This window comes from Bos javanicus, chromosome 26 (genome assembly GCF_032452875.1).
Source record: "Bos javanicus breed banteng chromosome 26, ARS-OSU_banteng_1.0, whole genome shotgun sequence".
Classification (NCBI taxonomy): Eukaryota; Metazoa; Chordata; class Mammalia; order Artiodactyla; family Bovidae; genus Bos; species Bos javanicus.
In genome coordinates, this window is record NC_083893.1 from 33990866 (window position 1) to 34004632 (window position 13767).

The window sequence follows — 13767 nt, forward strand, 5'->3', positions numbered from 1 at the left end:
TCAGAGAGAGGGGAGAGTTGGGAGCTGAGGTACAATCATTCCAAATGATGGGGTCACCCGTTTGAATTTTTCACGCAAGAGATTGACTCTAGCTTCACTTTGCTAGGTCAGACTGGGTCCGGCTGCTTCGGCAGAGTAGATGGTGGAGGTTGGGGAAAAAAGCAGGGAAGAAGGCAGCACCCTAGGCTCCAGGTTAGAGGACTTCACCCACATGCCAGAGACACCTTCTCACGTCTACAGTGACAGAGATGTTCTGCCTGAGGCAACTGTGCTCTGAGCAAGCAGCTCCGTGTTCCCCGTCTCTGCCTGAGACCATAGTCCACTCCAAGAGCTGGAGCTGGAAACGACTGCACCCCAGAGATACTAAAGAGCTGGTGAACTTGGTGCTTCTCTTCCTCCCTTCTCTGCCCCCACCATCCCCACCCACTCTCCAGCCCTCACCCTTGGGTTTGGTGGATCCTCGTGGGGGGAGGGGGTTCTAAGCCTCTTCCACTTCCCAGGTAAGTAGTTCCTTTATACCTGTATTTAATAAGAGAATGGAATTGTATTTACCAGAATTCCTATTCAGGAGAGCACTGTGTTTGGAAAAAATAAGTTGATCAGCTGCCTGATAGAGGGGATGAGACTCCAAACACATATTTGTATTACTAAAGATGATTTTACTACTGAAGATGATTGTGGAATTGTGGACCCTGAGACAGGGAGAGGAATTTGGCTCCTGAGAAGGAAAAGAGAGAGAAAGAGAGAGGTGGAAAGAGAGGAAAAGGAAAAGGAGAAGTCATGGAGATGGCAGAAACCCATGGACAGTGCAATGCCACCAGGCCCGTGGCATTTACATCTTCAGGTAAAATCGAGTTTCTCAGTGTCACCACTGTTGACACTGGGGGCTGGGTCCTTGTTTGTCATGGGGGCCGCATCCCTGGCCTCTCCCCAGGAGATGCCACTAGCTCATCTCCTCCAGTTGTGACAACCAGAGATGTTTCCAGACACTACCAAATGTCTCTTGGGGGTGCAAAAGCGTTCACAGTGGAGGACAACTTGAGTTAACACAGCTAAACTTGTGAAGTGCCTGGGCTGAGTGAATTCTTTGTGGAGAGGGTTGAAGGGTTTGAGTTTCTGATCAGGCTGAACTGGGGGCCAAGCCAGGGCAGCAGTGTGAGGGTCAGAGGGGTCAGAGGCAGAGGGGACCGTGAGAACAGAAGCCCCAGGAATTCTTGGATGTGGCGAGTCGGGCTTTGAAGTTTCACGAGCTGTGGTCTCTGGGGGGCAGACTTCTGATGCCTGCAGTACAGATGTGGTCCCTCATCCTTGAATCTGGCCAGATGTAAGCTGTAGATGACAGAGATTCCTCCCTGTTCCTGGCATGTGGCAGTCAGTCGCCCTTACTTTCCAGCTCTAAGACAGGCTGTTTCCGTTTCTTCGGTGGGAATCCAGGAGCCAGCTAGAGGTCACCCCACCCAGAAGCTGTCCTATTAACCTAGTCTCTGCACCTGCTTTAAGTCTTTTGCGTCAAGCAGAAGCACCAGTGGGTACGTTTATGTTGACACAAGGAGCGACAGGCATTTCTGACAGGCACATACTAAGACCTCAGAGCAGTTTTTTTCAAGCTCAAGGGGAGCAATATTTTCAGAAGCTTTCTGATGTATCCTGGAAACTGGCACGGCCAATTGATATTTTTTGTCTTTCATTTTTTTGCCTAGGCTGATCGATGCTTCACCATTTCCCATGAGCACCTGCTTTCTTCTCCCATGTGAGTGCTTGGACTAGTTTATTTTATATGGTGCCCACCTGCTTTTCTATAACAAGCACCAAGATCCTTAGAAGCTTCCAAAATCCTTTCCTTCTCTCCTTTTCTAAATGGAAAAAGCTTCCAAAATCCTCTCCTTTCTCTCCTTTGCCAATTTCCTAAACACGAAATGGTGGTTTACCTGTTAATTCAACTCAGTCAGCAAATACATGCTCAGGAGTTGGAACAGAATGATCTCCCAGAAACATGGACACCATTTATTAAGCAATTTTCATGTGCCCTCTGCCCTGATGGTTCAGACAATAAAGAATCTGCCTGCACTGCAAGAGACCCGGGTTCAATCCCTAGGTTAGAAAGATCCCCTAGAGAAAGGAATGGTTATCCACTCTGGAGAAGGAAATGCCAACCCACTCCAATATTCTTGCCTGGAGAGTCCCATGGACAGAGGAGTCTGGCGGGCTATAGTCCATGGTGTCAAAAAGAGCTGGACACAACTGAAGTGATTTAGCATGCACCAGTGTCCTTGCCCAGAGAATTCTATGGACTGAGGAGTCTGGCAGGCTTCAGACCATGGGGTCGCAAAGAGTCAGACACAACTGAGCGACTCACACACTCTGATTCTTTAGGGAATTAATCGAACAGCAAAATCCCATTTTAAAGATAAAGAAATAGAGGTTCTTCTGTACAGTACAGGGAACTCTACTTAATACTCTGTAATAACCTGAGAAAAGAATTTGAAAAAGACTAGATACATGTATATGTTTAACTTATCACTTTGCTATACACCTGAAATAAGACAACACTGTTAATCAACTATACTCCAATATAAAATAACTTTGTAATTAAAATTAAAATTTTTTTTTTAATTTAAAAGAAACAGGTTCACAGAGGTTAAGTAACTTGCCTATTGTCATAGTACTAGCGACTTAACAATTCAGCTGCACTTAACAAAACTTTCTGTTTTTACAGTATTATAAAATGACATAAAAGAGGAGACTATCAGATATAATTTTGTGGGTTTTGGGCATAGCATAAATTTATGAAAGGAGAGTTTGCTTTTTTAAAAATGAGGTTATTTTCACAATACTTAATGAGTTGAAAAATTTCCAAAGAGATTAACTTGTGGTTCTTTTGGATAGCAAATATAATATTTAATGTGATAATACTGAAAAGCAATTTCATAAATAACACAGCTAATTAGTTAGCAACATCCAAATACTTAATATTATAAATTAAAGTGTTAACCTGTTAACTAAAATACACTATAGCTTTCTATCTTAACAAATAGGACTCAATATAACAAAATAAAATGTACATGTGAATTTACATTATTTTTATGACTAAAATAATTATTTTCAAAATTCACGCCTTCAGACAGATTCCTAAAAGTGGAATTTGGAGTCAAAGGTAATATACATAATCTCAAGGCTCATAGTACACATTGCCCAAGCTCCCTATTTTAAAATCTTTGCTATGTAGGTAGGTGAAAGCAAGCTACCTTTTAATCTTATTGTGCATTCTTTCTTTATCTCTAAGACTGAACATTCTTTTGTGTTTTTTGAGTGTCTGCACTTCTGTTCATGTCCTTTGTCTCTTTTTTGGTGCACTTTTTTCTTAACATTTTGTGAAGTTTGCTTGTAAAATAAGGCTATGTACCCTTTATCACAGCATTAAATTATTTTTGTCATTTGCCTTTTTGGTTGCTTATTATTGCTTTAGACACTTAAGAACTTATTTTATTTTGTTGGAAAAATCTCATTTTTTTGAAAATAGTTAATTGTATTGATGCAGCATGTAGAAAGTACTCAATTCTGATATTTCCTTCTGATTTTAAAAAGCTTCGTGTTTTACTTTCAAGCTAATCCACCTGTGATGCATTCTTACCTATCAGGTGAGGCTGTAATTTTAATCTTTTACAAAATTTCCACCATTTTTTGACGAATCCAAATCTTTCTCCATTGGGCCCTTTAATGCTATACTGCTGCTGCTAAGTCGCTTCAGTCGTGTCTGACTCTGTGCGACCCCATAGATGGCAGCCCACCAGGCTACCCCGTCCCTGGGATTCTCCAGGCACGAACACTGGAGTGGATGGGTACTTAAATATTCTGGGGTCTCTTTAGGTTGACTGTTGTGTTCTGTCCAGCCACTTATCAATTCTTTTGCCCATAGCATAGAGTTTTAAAGTAGTTTTCAGAGCTCCTTGGGCTTCCAAGGTGGCATTAGTCATAAAGAATCTACCTGCCAATGCAGGAGACACAGGAGATGGAGGTTCAATCCCTGGGTCAGAAAGATCCCCTGGCATAGAAAGTGGTAACCCACTCCAGTATTCTTGTCTGGAGAATCTCATGGACAGAGGAGCCTGGCAGGCTACTGTCCCTGGGGCCACACGGAATCAGACACGACTGAGTGGCTGCGCACATACAGATCTCCTGTAATAGTTAAGGCTTCTTCTCTGCTCATTATGCTTTTCCCAGACCTTCTTAACTCAGTCGTTGTGTTTATTTTTCCAAATGAAGTTTAATTGCTACGTCATTTTTTTTTTCTTAAAGAGAAGCAACATCTCATTGCTATTTACATTGGGATATAACGTAGGGATAGTTATATGGGTTGGGGTAGTTAACCTGCAAGTTGGGATAGTTAACCTGCAGCTCTCCCAGTCTGCCTCTTGGGTCTTTTGCTCCGTCTTTCCCTAGAATCCCTCCCCCAACTCCTACCCCACGTCGTCACCTAGGCAACTCCAGGCACTGGTTTAACTGCCCGGTTGTTCATGTCTCTTTCGCATCACTCTCCTCCTGCTCGCACCCCCACCAAGCTGTGAACCTCTTAGGAGCAGAGGTGAAATCTGGTTCTAGTCCTCCACCCCAGAGCCTGACTTTCAGCAAAAGGTGTTTAAATAAAAGATCAAGGTAGAGCCAACTGGAGGTGAATGTGTGAGGTAAGTTTCAGCCTCCATCTCGAGGAGGCTCAGGGTGCAGCTGGGCCTTCCTAATTTCAGAAGCCCCCTGAGGCCCCACCCTAGTCTCCAGGGCCTCTTCAAGACTCCTCTCACATCTATGCCTCACTCCAGCCTTCTGCCGAACTGCTGTCACACAACCCACGTCAGAGAGATATTCTGAGATGATTTCTGCTACAGGCCCAAGTCAAAGACTTATGGAACTGAATTTTAATGCTGGCAGTACAAAGTGTGAATAAACATTGCCATGCTTTATTGCTGTAAATCTGCTGCTAAATCCCTTGTTTCTCTTTGAGTTAGAAGCCCAATAAACAACTTCTGCAATGTCCAATAATTACTTTGTCATTTCAGATACTCTGAATGATTCACAGAGTCTTCCTGCTGATTCCAACCACAGAAGTACTTTCTGTCTAAAGCATTAAGCCTGCAAATCCATAACTCACAGGGTCCTCAGAACAATTGGGAAAATAAGAGGCACTGAAAGTGATACCTGGAGCTGGAAGTGGCCACAACAAGACTTGGAGAGCAAGCATCTTTCTCCTTGATGAGCAGAAACACAGGTGAGGGTTGCATACCTATTTTCATCCTTATATCGGATCTAGTCTCTAAGATGTAGGGAAGGTCTTGCTCCTGCAAAGTAATGACTGTCTCATTGGCAACTGCACTGTGGGCTTGAAATAGAAAGGGAGCCATATTCCTCTCTATTACATCTTCAACCGAATAGGCTCTGCTTGTCCTGGGTAAACAATCATCACCCCTTCTAAATCTGCACTCACACCCTGTATTAGAGACTAAGGAGAAGGACAGTCCCTTAGATATAGGTAGGTGTGTTAAGTTTTCAAGTCCGTGCTAATATTTTATGAGCAGGATCCTCCGTGCTCTGGCTCTATACATAGGCGGAGGAGGAGGGCACTGGCTGAGTGGTAGGATGAGAACACTGCTTACATTTATCGCCCAAGCCCATACGCCCACGCCCAACTGTCACAGAGCCTGAAATTTCTACCATTAGAGTTGCTACTTTTGGTTGAGGCAGAGGGCTTCAAGAAAACCCTTGTTCAAGAATAAATATACCAGGCAGGAATTGTTCCACCACACTCAGCTGCAAGCAGCATCTCATTTCTTTATTTTTCTATTGCAAATAAAACAGGGTTGGATGGCTTTTAAAGAATAGACTATGGAAATGGAAACAGTGACTTGACAGTGGTGAAACTTTGCAGATACCTCCTTCAACAAGTGATGAGAGCTGACCTTACTGGTGATGTTATGTGGGTGTCAGGATCCCTCTGATATGATGTAATGGGATGAAAAGGGCAAGTCCCCAAGTTCCCCAGCCCAAGCCTAATATGAGAAAAACATGTGAAACCCAGGGACATTCTATAGGATAGCTGGCCAGCCCTCCTTAAAGATGTCAAGGTCATGAAAAACTAGGGAAGACTGAGAAACTGCCATAGATCAGAGAGGAGACTGAGGAGACCCTGGATTAGATCCTGGAACAGAAAGAGGACATTCGTGGAAAAAACTAGTTACATCCAAATAAAGTTTGGAGTTTATTTAATATAGTGTACCAATGATGGTGTCTGAGTTTTAACAAGGTGCCAGAAAAGTCACTGGTTCACAGGGCCTACCCCTCACTCAATTTGCCTCAGTTTGGGACAAATTGAGTGAAGGGTAGACAGGAACTCTCTGAACTATCTGCAACATTTCTGTTCAGTTCAGTTCAGTTCAGTGACTCAGTCATGTCCGACTCTTTGCGACCCCATGAATCGCAGCACGCCAGGCCTCCCTGTCCATCACCAACTCCCGGAGTTCACTCAGACTCACGTCCATCGAGTCAGTGATGCCATCCAGCCATCTCATCCTCTGTCGTCCCCTTCTCCTCCTGCCCCCAATCCCTCCCAGCATCAGAGTCTTTTCCAATGAATCAAATCTTCGCGTGAGGTGGCCAAAGTACTGGAGTTTCAGCTTCAGCATCATTCCCTCCAAAGAAATCCCAGGGCTGATCTCCTTCAGAATGGACTGGTTGGATCTCCTTGCAGTCCAAGGGACTCTCAAGAGTCTTCTCCAACACCACAGTTCAACAGCATCAATTCTTCGGCGCTCAGCCTTCTTCACAGTCCAACTCTCACATCCATACGTGACCACAGGAAAAACCATAGCCTTGACTAGACGAACCTTTGTTGGCAAAGTAATGTCTCTGCTTTTGAACATGCTATCTAGGTTGGTCATAACTTTCCTTTCAAGGAGTAAGAGTCTTTCTGTACATTTAAACTTTCCAAAATAAGGTATTTTAAGGATCAGGGAGAAGTCCAGAATCTATTTTATTCTTTGGCGCTCCCACAATCAGTCTTGGGTTGTAAGGGACCCAGGGAACTTAGTAGGGCTGTAAATGATTCTCGAAGTGTAAATGTAAGGGCAGTGCTCAGCTGATCCCCTCATGGGTGCAGTCCACAGCCATCTGTTCACTGCTGTGCATGCATTGGAAGCCAGCCTCACTAGCTCTGTGAGCCCAGGCCAGCCTGGTCCAGGAACTGGGCAGCAGTTAATGGTGAGTGCTCCACCCCTCACCTACCAGGCTGGGCACCAGGGGGCACTTGCCTTGGCTGTTAGAGCATCTGACATCAGTACCTGATGTGCAGGTAACTGGCCTTTATCCAAGGTGTCCCCTTTCACGAGGTGGTGCCTGCAAGTTATGGTGGGTCTTCACCATTTCAGAACCTCCCTTCTTGCATCTGGCCTCCATCCCCTGCACCCTCCCCTTCAACCCACAGAGCCCTCATCATTCCAATGGATCCTATCTCCTGCAGGAATCTAGACTGTTGAAAACACAGGCATCTAATGTTCCCCTGAGATGAGAGAAGTCCAAGCACCCAGGACAGAGTATCTGGCCCCTCTCTTGGGAGAAGAGGGGAAAAATGATTCTCATTTTTTCCTGATGAGCTTACAGCTGGGCAAAAATAGGCATAGTTAGTTCTGAGCTGGTTATTCTACCAGGTTAAAAGTTCAATATATAGCCTCGTACCACCAACCTGTGAGGGGTGACACATAACCCAGTCATGGGAAGAAGTAGCACCAGGCCCTGTACCATACTCCAACCCCAGAGGGAGATGGAGAAAAAGAAAAGGATGGAGCCGTCCTTTCCATGACCATTGTCAAGAGTGTCAACAGCAGTAGCCAATAGAGAGTAGTAGGGGATCTTTGGGGCTTCCCCAGTGGCTTAGCAGGTAAAGAATCCACCTGTAATGTAGGAGATGCATTCAGTTCCTGGGTCAGGAAGATCCCCTGGAGAAGGGCATGGCAACCCACTCCAGTATTCTTGCCTGGAGAATCTCCTGGACATAGGAGCCTGGTGGGCTACAGTCCTCAGGGTCACAAAGAGTCAGATGCGACTGAAATGACTTAGCATGTATGTAGGGGTCCTTTACTGTCTTGGGGGCTTCCAAGGTGACCACTCTGCATAAAAATAAGCCTGGCTTTCCCTGCAGGAAAAGAGCCCCGCACTGCAGGTGAGAATTTTCTTTGCTGATATGGGTCTAGATTACACTGCCGCTTGAGGCTTCATACCTGTCCCTCCTTTAGACGTGCACCAGCTTGCTCTAACAGGCCAAGCAGTCAAAGAAACAGGAGTGCCTGCCAGCCCCACAGCAGAACAAGAAGAGGGCTCAGTTAGCAAGGGGAGTGGACCACCTCTGTAAACATTATTGACCATCAAGCTGAAGCCCCAGGTGTCATTCTCAACAGAAAGACTCCAACCTGAGCAAAAGCAATAGGGGTATCTACAGCAAGGGATGTGGGCATAGTTTCAGAGCATGAGCCCCCTCCCATTGGCCCAAGTTGAGTTTCCCATAAAAGATGGGGTAGGGGGAGATCCTCATACAGGTCTTAGGAGAAGGAGGAACAGTCTGAGAACCAGAGGATCCTGGTTCAGGTTTGGGGGGTCTGCTATGATGACCACTGTTGCTGCTGCTGCTGCTAAGTCGCTTCAGTCGTGTCCGATTCTGTGCGACCCCATAGATGGCAGCCCACCAGGCTCCTCCATCCCTAGGATTCTCCAGGCAAGAACACTGGAGTGGGTTGCCATTTCCTTCTCCAATGCATAAAAGTGAAAAGTGAAAGTGAAGTCACTCAGTCGTGTCCGACTCCTAGCGACTCCGTGGACTGCAGCCCACCAGGCTCCTCCATCCATGGGACTTTCCAGGCAAGAGTACGGAGTGGGGTGCCATTGCCTTCTCTGGTACAGCCAGTTTAATAACAGAGGACCTAGCAGTTTGTTCAGTGTGAGATCTGGTCCAGGACAAACTATAGCCTCTTTGCCCAAAGTGAACTCAGTGGAGCATCCTTGAGGACAGTCCCAGAATTGATGTCAGGGATTGTGGCTGATTACACAGTCTCCAAGCTTTATTCTCCATCCCCTGGGATTCTGCTGCTGCTGCTGCAAAGTCACTTCAGTCGTGTCCAACTCTGTGCGACCCCATAGACGGCAGCCTACCAGGCTCCCCCGTCCCTGGGATTCTCCAGGCAAGAACACTGGAGTGGGTTGACATCATCTAATACACTTTAATAAATGCTTTTTCTGCTTTGAAGGGCCAGACTTGGTCTCTTGTTAGTTGCTATTAAAACCTTGATTAAAAAGAAAAAAAAAAAACTTAATCAACACATGTTAACTCCTCTTATTCCAAATCGACATAGATAAATGTCCCACAGAGAAGATTCCCCGGAGCCTGGAAACAGTAAAACAGTAAATTAAATCGACTTGATGGACTCTTTTAGCAAAAGGGACTAAAAACGTGTTTTTGTTTCCTCCTCCCACAACGCTTATTAAATAACCCCTTCTCACATTACTTTCTGCACCTCAGAGACTCAGAAACCACTAGGAAGCAAAGGAGGGCTTGTGAGTTAATTATAACAGCCTCTGCAGGATTCGGCTTGTGGTTTTCCTTTTACAATGAAATGCGAAGCATGGGGGAGGTGAGCTCTGCTGCATGTTGCTGCTAATGTTTTTAACCAAGGATCTAAGGCTGTTTGATATTCTTGGCTTCCTCATTCCGATTTCCAGTCCTCTTTTGGAAATAAAGCAAGATTGACGTCCGAAGGAGTTTCAGAACCACAAAATGGTCTGTTGGCCCAAGGCAAAAAGTTAAATTCCCGAGGTCCCTCTTCTTCCCATTTTTTCAAGGTTTCTTTTGTCATGGGCTTTCTGATGCTCTCTTGAGCACCTTCTTAGTGTACTGAGCCATGCATCAGTCTCAAAATCTGATGCCCTTTTGTTCTTTCCTCCTCAGTGCTTACTGTGGGTCTCCTTTCTGCCTCAGATTATTGCAACATCTATTTTGTGGCTGTGGACTTATCTCTTCTTGGAACTCCTCCTGGACTGTGAGACTTCAGATTCAGGCCTGGGCACCAGAAGACTTTGCTGGTGGCCCATGACTAAGACTCTGTGCTTCCAGTGCAGGGGCCCAGCTTTGATCACTGGTCAGGAAACTAGATCCCGCATGCCCCAGCTAAGACCCAATGCAGCCAAATAAATAAATAAACTTTTTAAAAAAAGGAAATCATAGAAAAATGCAAAGGAGTAAAAAAGGATACGTAGGTATGCATACAGTAGGGATATAAAAAATATCAGAAAAATACTATAAACATGTTTAGGCTTATAAACTTCAACATAGATAATATAAACAATTTTTCTAGAAAATTTTGTTTAAAATACCAGTTTGAGCCAGGAAGATATAGAGAACCGAAATAAAAGAATAATCATTAAAAAAATAAAAGAAATCAAAGCAGTCCCCACTTTGCTCTTGGATTCCTGAGGAGGATGTGACTCTTTTTCCCATCCTGCCCATACCCCATCAGGTGACTAGAACCCAACAGAGACGGGGTTCCCCATGGCTGAGATCAGAGCTTGGTTGTATGCTCATTTAACTTCAAAGTTTCAAAATTCAAGAAAGAGATCCAGGGTGCCTGATGGTGTTGTTTTACTCCCTATGAACTTGTGCCATGCATCTGCAGAGCTTGGGAAGCCCAAACAGTAAGGAATACCTGTGCCTTGCACTTTACTTAAGGACAAGTGCAACTTCTTCTGGCTTCTGTACACTCCTGTGTGTGTGTGTAACTGACCCTTATTTTCCATAGAACCCAGGAATGTCTGCCTCACTGTAGCAGACATTCAGTCTTTAAGAGTGACAGACTCTGAATTTTTCCACCCTGAGTTTAACCTATGTGGTTCCATTCCCCGCCCCAGGGTGACCTCCTCTGAGTTCTTCTGAGCCTCCAGATCCTGAGCAGGCCCCTGTGATTGAGGAAGGAAGAAGAGTCAGGGGAAGTTGTTGAAAGCAAGAGATATTTTTAGCAGAGCTCCCCATAAGCTGCACAGGAAGACAAATTAGAAGTCTTCTCCTGCTTAATGACATTTCCTATAAAATTCATCTAGCCAGCATGCCATTCTGCATCATTTGTAGATAATGGATCACAGTGACCCAGTGCCCAGCAGAGTAGGTGTGAAATCAATGGTGAGGAATAAACGAATGGAAACGTGATTGGCATTTAAGCTCAGAGCCAAGAAAGCATGATATTTAGCCGCACCTTTGCCAGTGCATCTTTTCCTGGCAGACTTGTCCTTCAAAGCTCAGGTATATATAGAGGACACAACTTTATATTGGTCTCTAGTACTCTTGCCTGGAAAATCCCATGGACTGAGAAGCCTGGTAGGCTACAGTCCATGGGGTCGCAAAGAGTCAGACATGACTGAGCAACTTCACTTCACTATAAGACCTCCAGTCCTAAGCTGCTTATCTCACCCTTGTAAGATAACAATTTTCCTTTCTGTAGAATCTGATGCCCTTCAAAGTCACTTTTTTTACTTACTTCATCTCATTTGAGCTTCAACACAGGAAAGGAGGGGCAGTTTTACTCCAGTTTTCCCAGTGAGGAAACTGGTACTCTCTTATGGGCTGAGTTGAAAGTAAAAAGTGAAAGTCACTCAGTCGTGTCTGACTCTTTGAGCCCGCCAGGTTCCTCTGTCCATGGAATTCTCCAGGCTGGAATACTGGAGTGGGTAGCTTTTCCCTTTTTCAAGGGATCTTCCCATCCCAGGAATCGAACAGGGTCTCCAGCATTACAGGCGGATTCTTTACCATGTGAGCTACCAGGGAATGGGCTGAATTGTGTCCCCCCAAGTTCATGTGTGGAAGCCTTACCCCCCAGGTCCTCAGAATGTGACTCTACTGGGGACAGTGTCGTTAAAGAGATAATTAAGGGACTTCCCTGGTGGTCCAGTGGTTAAGAAACTGCCTGCCGATACCAGGGATACAGGTTTGATCCCTGGTCTAGGAAGAGTCCATATGCTGTGTGGCAAGTAAGCTGGAGTGTTACGACTACTGAGCCCTTGCACCCTGGAGCCCGTGCTCTGCAAAGAGAGAAGCCACTGCAGTGAGAAGCCTGCGCACTGCAATTAGAGAATAGCCCCCACTTGGTGCAACTAGAGAAATCCTGCATAGCAACAAGACCCAGTGCAGACAAAAGTAATCAATTTTAAAAAGAGGTAATTAAGCTAAAATGGGGTTGTTAGGGTGGTCCTAATCTGATTGGTGTCCTTAAAATAAAAGGATATTAGGGCACAGAAAGAAGACATCAGAACATCATAGGAGCACAGAGAGATGACCGAGTGAGGACTTGGCAAGACGGTAGCCTTCTGCAAGCCAAGGAGCGAGACCTCAGGAAGAAGAAAACCCCCGACACCTTGGTCTTTGATGTCTAGCCTCTGGGACTGTGAGAAAATAAATGTCTGTTGTTTAAGTCACCCAGTCTGCGGTCTTTTGTTATGGCAGCCCTTACAGACTAGCACAGGCTCAAAGACATTAACATCCTGTAAGAGACAGAATGAACTTTAGTCCACATGCCCCAGTTCGAAAATTCTTTATCAAATAAAACAATTGACTTAAGGGGAACACCCCTGCTTCACGGCTGCTAATGAGTCATGGGTCTCTAATTTACTCACTGCTTTCTCAGTGTTTGATTCCCTGAGGGGTTGTACACACACAGACACCAATTCCAATGTTCCTTTCATTTCAGGTGACTTTTCGTTCAATTAGTATTTAGAGCTAAAATTCAATTAGTATTTAGCAGAGCTGGAAAATAACTCAGGATCCTCCCCTGCCCGGCCCCACTTCCCCCACAGGAAAGCTCAAACCTCCCTCCTATATTCCCTGTTTATCCAATATTCACATTTCCTACTTGAGCAACACACAGAGAATCACAAAGATTTTGAGAAAAAATAGACTTCTTCAGGTAGGCCTAATTCCAATTAAAGCAGCCCTTGGACATGTGGACACGGTGGGGAAGGAGAGGGTGGAAGAAACTGGGAGACTAGGGTTGACACATACACACTGCTATATGTGAAACAGATAGCTAGTGGGAAGCTGCTGTTTAGCACAGGAAGCTGGGCCCTGTGCTCTGTGATGACCTAGAGAGGTGGGATGGGGGTGGGGGGAAGGGGGAGGAGGTCCAAGAAGGAAGGGAAATATGTATACATATAGCTCATACACTGCATGGTACAGCAGAAGCTAACACAATATTGTAAAGCAATTATACTCCAATAATAATAATAAACCAGCTCTTGAATCCTGACTTGTCTTCTTTGGGGAAAAATGGAATGCACTGCTCCTCCCCTCAGGCCAGAAGTGGCTGGTCACTGCGAAGGGGCCAACGTTTTAACTCTATGTCAACACTTTCCCTGTCTCCAGCTTACTTTCTCTGAAGTAGAGCAGAGCAGAACTCTTTGCAGGTGTGCATGCAAAGTCGCTTCAGTTCAGCTCAGTTCAGTCGCTCAGTCGTGTCCGACTCTTTGCGACCCCATGAATCGCAGCATGCCAGGCCTCCTTGTCCATCACCAACTCCCGGAGTTCACTCAGACTCACGTCCATCGAGTCAGTGATGCCATCTAGCCATCTCATCCTCTGTCGTCCCCTTTTCCTCCTGCCCCCAATCCCTCCCAGCATCAGAGTCTTTTCCAATGAGTCAGCTCTTCACATGAGGTGGCCAAAGTACTAGAGCTTCAGCTTTAGCATCATTCTCT

At 45.3% G+C, this 13767-nt stretch overlaps 1 long non-coding RNA gene across 1 annotated transcript; it reads left to right on the forward strand.

Moving 5' to 3' along the window:
* Positions 1 to 4041: 4041 nt before the first annotated feature.
* Positions 4042 to 12602, forward strand: LOC133239429 (uncharacterized). Its single transcript, XR_009733835.1, has 3 exons — positions 4042 to 4682; positions 5052 to 5260; positions 10010 to 12602. It is a non-coding gene; the product is annotated as an uncharacterized LOC133239429 (long non-coding RNA).
* The last annotated feature ends 1165 nt before the right edge of the window (positions 12603 to 13767 follow it).